Genomic DNA, 5,339 nt, shown 5'->3' on the forward strand with positions numbered 1-5,339 from the left:
TTAGAGGCACAAGCACTCAGAGACATGAAGTGCCCTGAAGACTCCCAGCAAGCAGGGGGCCGAGTGACCCCTGTGCTGAGGAGGGGCAGGGTGCTCACCTGGGAAATGTTGGTCCCACGCCTGTTGGGTGATACAAATGATTTGTGATAACACAGGAAGATGAGAGCGAAAGCGGAGTCCCTGCTCAGGGAGGCGGGTAGCGGGCATTCCCCCAGTTTGCCTAGCTGGTGTGCCTGGCGGTCTGCACCACACAGGTATTTTTTTAGGGAATCGCTAGTGGATGGTGCTGGGGCCACTTGGCTGGTTGGCAGCTGGGGGCCCTTTAACTGATAATGGAACCCTTTGGTGATGGGGAAAGTATTCTTGCTGGGAGTGTTAGGGGTCCTGAGGCCAAAACTCACCTTCCATGATTCTCTAGCTCGGCACTGCCTGCCTGACCTCCAGAGAGTTCTGGTTAATCAGCAGAACAGTTGGGGCTCCCAATAGGGTCCCACATTAGTTTCCAGGTTGTGTGCACATTTGTACTTAAGAAGGTTTCTCTTTATGTTTCCAGCATCGGTTTCTGTACTAAACTGAAAGGTGAACAGAGAGCAGATTGGCCCTCCTGTGCTTGGCATCAGCAGGGCTGCTGGCAGGACTGGAAGGTGGAGTCAGAGATGCACATGGGAAAGTGCTGGATGCGGGAGGACCACTGGGCTGCCAGCTGGAAGAACTTCACGTCATTCCACACCGCACTATTGATGAGGACCCGCAGTATGTTCTCCTTGTGCTTTACCCTGCAGACCAGGCGGTTATGCCCTCCAGGCACTGGCTTTTGGATTTTGGACTCCATGACCTTGTCTTTGATTTTCTTGGGCAAAACAGCACCTTCTTTTTCTTCTTCTTGGTGAGCACTGGTATGCACACGGTGGGTATTGCTGTGGCCTCAACACTGCTGGGCAGCCTGCTGACCTGAAGAGAGTGGAAGGTGCACTTTAGGGTGTTGTTGGCAGTGGGCAGGTCTTTCTTCTTTTAATCTTTCTTCCTGTCTGTGGGCTGGGCTGCCGTACAGTAATCCACCTGAGGCTCCATCAGCCTGGTGCCATCGCCCTGGCTGGGGGAGGACAAGCCCCACTCACTGACAAGAGGAGTGGGATGACAAGGCCTCATTGGTGACCAGATGTATGAACAGAGGGAAGGATAAAAGCATGCTGCCGACTAAGGGGGACCACCATCTGAGTCTTCCGATGTGTCTGAGGACTGTTGCACTATCCCAACTTTCCCCTGCCACCCTGAAAAGAATGAACTATAAGGACTCCTCATTGGGGCTCTTCTGCTTGTAGGAGAGCAGGGCTTCCTCGATGGGCAGCTGGGAGGCACAGTTGTCCCTGTGATGTATACTGTGTGATTCTCATCACAATGTTCAGTGTGTCCTGTATGGCCCTATGGGCCTCCAGCTTGTAAAACCACCAGGACGTCAACCATGAAGCAGGTGCACAGTACAGGTAGCATGTGCCCCTGCAGGGTGTCCGAGGGGAACTGCTCCTGCCAATAAGAGGTTTGACCAGGATGATGTTCTCTGGCAGCTGGTCATCAGAGATGAGGATGTGGTTCAGCTGGTTGTACATGGTCTTCCTGGGGATCTGCAGCTGGCTCCCTGGGTCTGGCCATGCTCATTGTCTGGGCTCTTGACTCACTTGTTCTATGGCTGTGCCCTCTGCCACCCCTTCAGGAACCTGCCCAGCCATGGTGGTGGGGATGCTTCCCCTTGGCGTTGGTGGAGGGGATGAGAGACTTAGTCTTGGTGATGCGCCTAGTGAGCAGCATCTTCTTGGTGAGCATGTCCAGGGCTGAGGTCTCTGCCTCCGGGCTGTCCTTGGGCGGTGCTGGGTGCTCCCCTGGGTGGGCATCCTCTGAGGCACTAAGTGGGAGACACTGTCACTTGGCTTTTGCTGACTGAGCTTGGTCTTTTGGACACTTCAGCCGGACTAGGAGGCTCCTTTGTTTTGCTTTGTTTTTTGTATTAACCCTCACAAGATGTTATTTTTCCACTGACTTTTTAGAGAAAGTTGAAGGGAGGGGGAGAGACAGAAAGGGAGAGACCATCGATGTGAGAGAGACACATGGATTGCTTGCCTCCTGCATGTGCCATGACCAGAGTTGGGGATCAAGCCTATAATTGAGACAGGTGTGCCCATGACGAGATTTGAACCTGGGACCCTTGATTCTGTGGGCCAACACACTAGCCCTCAGCAAAACCTTCTAGGATGCGGAAGCTCTTCCTGGCTCTGGGCACCATGGATGCTCCCCATATCCATTTTTGAACTGAAATATGGCAGGCCTTCGCCGTATGGCCTGAGCTTGGGTTTGGTGGTGCTGAGAAGGCTGTCATCTTCTTCCCTGTCTGGGTTACTGTCACTGGTTCTCTAGCATGTTAGACAGAAGGTGCAGGTCCTCCTCTACTTGGGGACATGATCTGCAGGGTCCTGCTCAGGGTCCAGGGCCTCCTCTGACACTTGGGCTCTGTTCAGCTAATCCACCACTTTCTGCTTGTCATGGACCTTGTTGTGACTTTCAATAGTCACTGCTTCCTGATCCAGGTCCTATCCATGGGCGGCATCTTCACTGGCCTCCTGCTCAGTGAAGCTCTCATACTCCTCCTTAGAGAAGTGATTGGTAAACTTGGTCTTGGGCCTACCTGCCTGGTGCTGTCCTCACGGTGAGTGGACTGGCTTTTGCTGACTGAGCTTGGTCTTCTTGGACACTTCGGCCGGACTAGGAAGCTCCTTTGTTTTGCTTTGTTTTTTGTATTAACCCTCACAAGATGTTATTTCTCTCTCACAGCACTAGTTCAGACATGGAGGAGGTCCAGATTCAGGCGACTTTGGGGGAGGGGATGCTGTTGGCCACCGAGTCCGAAACACTGTCACTGGGCTGTTTGATGCCCGAGGGCCCACATGTTTTCTTGCGCTTTGGCCAGATTTGCAGGCTATTGTTGGCTCCTGGCCCTGTGGATGATACCCATTATTGTCTGTGAGCTGGAGTGTGCCAACCCTTCAAAGAATAGTCTGAGCTTGGGCTTGGTGATGCTGAGGGTGCTGTTATCATCCTCCATGTCTGGTGCACGGTCCTTGGGGTTTTGCAGTGTGTTAAATGAAAGGTCCAGGTCCCACTCCAACTTGGGGACATGCTCTGCTGTGTCCTGCTAGAGTCCACAGCCTCCTCCAACACTTTGAACTTTCCCAGCCATGCCACAACATTTTCCTTTCCCAGCATGCCACAACATTTTCCTTGATATTTTGTGGCCTGGTTATGGATGTTTTCCTAATAACCATGGCCTCTGTTTCTTGGGCAACCCCATGTCAATGCCCTCCTCAGCCAGGTCTGGTCCATGGGTGGCATTGTTGCTGGACTATTGCCCAGAGGAGAAGCTCTGATATACCCCCTCAGAGTAGTTACCCCTTGATTTAGCCTTGCATCTGACCTGTATGGCACTGTCCTCCTGGTGGATGGGCTGGCTGGACAGGGAGCAGATCCAAATCTCGGCCACTTTGGCAGAAGCCTCCTTGATGCTGCTGCAGAGGCATAGCCCATGGCCACCCTTCAGGGATCGCTGCCTGATGTCGGCCATGTGGATGGCGCCTACAGGGAGTGTCTTCTTGCTCCAGATGGTCTGGTTGTTAAAGCACTTCCTCCAGTGCAACAGGACCTGTAGCTTTTTGCCTTCTCACAGATGAAGTGGGGGTCCTGAAGTGAGGTTAGCCGCAGGTCTGTCTTCTGTCTCCAGTTGCTCACTGGGGAACAGCATACTCCCGTAGGATGTGCTTGGAGCCCTGCATCTTCACAGTGATCACCATTGATATGAGGCCGGAGCCCTGCATCTTCATGGCAATCACTATGGACATGAGGTCCTTCTCCAGCTCTTTGAAGACCACCATCTTCATTAAGGTCAGGTTGCATAACCTGGGCACAAATCTGAGGCTGGGGCTTTTCAACTCCAGGATAGCAAACAGGTTCTCGGGCATTGGTGTGTTGAACCTGGGCACAGGTGTGGGAGAGCTGGAGCTGTGGAGACCAGGACTGTGGGCAGTAAGGAAGCTACAGCTGTTTACACCATACAGGTCCTTTCTGCCTTTTGGGGTGATGGTCTCTTCCTGTGTTAGGACAGAGGAGGGACATTCCTTCAAGGGCAGCTTATAAACTGCCAGGTGGGTTGGGGTCTGTAGTTCAGACCAGTCCTTTAAACACTCAGTGATTGTTGTCAAGAGGTGGGACACAGTGTGTGTGAAAAGGGACCACATGCTCACTGACTAGCTCAGGGAAGGCCTGTGTGGTGTTCTTGCAGACTCAGAGACCTAAAGTTATCACAAAGGATGTTCTGAAATGAAAACTTTTACACTAAAAGCAGTGCATGGTGGGTAGTCATGTCCTAGACTGGCATCTTCCCTGACAAAGGTGAATCTTAACCTTAACTGAGCCTGTCTATTCCCTTTTGGCATCTACAATAACATGTAATTTGAAATGTCAAAGGAATTTCCCTTTTTCGGGCCTTTCAAAGCATAGACAATGCTCCACGGAGAACACAAATCCCCTCATTGTTACTGAGTTCATTGTTGACTTGTAACTATTCTATATCACCTATAGCATGTAAAAGAAGTATGTCTGTGTCATTTTACTGTTTATCCAGTCACAGATGATTCCCCACTTTTATTTCTCTGAGACCCTAATGTATCACACTGGATTTCATGTTACTACCATACATCTGTTTTGTTTGTAATGTATAAAATAAGCTGCAAAACTCCCATTCTCCAGAGCATTATCTCAATCTGCTGAGATTTTCTTCCTGCCAATTGTTGACGATGTGGTTTAAATAAACTCACAAAAATTCTTCACAAGTTTGAGTGTTTCTTACTTTGACATTTGCTTGGCGTAGTGGGCCAGGATTTCAAAAAAGCTCACCCAGGATCAGCCTGTGGACCTGGTGTTAGGATTCAGCAAAGGACCCATTTAACCACTGGTTCCCCACCCATCGGGTGAACCTGGGTGAGTTTTGTTTTAAATCCAGGACTTTTCCCTTGCTGATGGTAGAGGGTTAGATTTATTTGAGCTGTATTTTTAAATACTCCAGGTGGAACTAAGAATAAGGGTTGATGGAATTTAGGTTAAGACATGACAGTAGGAAAAAAATGTGTGGCTGGTTTTAAATTGTGGCTTTCCAATTGGAATTGCTTTCTGAGAATCAGAGCAAAAAAACCTGTTGTTGTATAGATTAGAGTTGAAGTCAATCAGCTCCAAAAATACAGGGTCATGTCCTCCCTCCAGCCCGAGTATTAGGTATTCTTAGGGGACTAAGAATCTCT

At 50.3% G+C, this 5,339-nt stretch overlaps 1 pseudogene; it reads right to left on the bottom strand.

Annotated features, from left to right (window-relative positions):
* Positions 1-616: 616 nt before the first annotated feature.
* Positions 617-4,899, bottom strand: LOC102769103 (annotated as a pseudogene).
* Between the last annotated feature and the right edge of the window lie 440 nt (positions 4,900-5,339).

Source organism: Myotis davidii, unplaced genomic scaffold, assembly GCF_000327345.1.
Source record: "Myotis davidii unplaced genomic scaffold, ASM32734v1 scaffold398, whole genome shotgun sequence".
Classification (NCBI taxonomy): Eukaryota; Metazoa; Chordata; class Mammalia; order Chiroptera; family Vespertilionidae; genus Myotis; species Myotis davidii.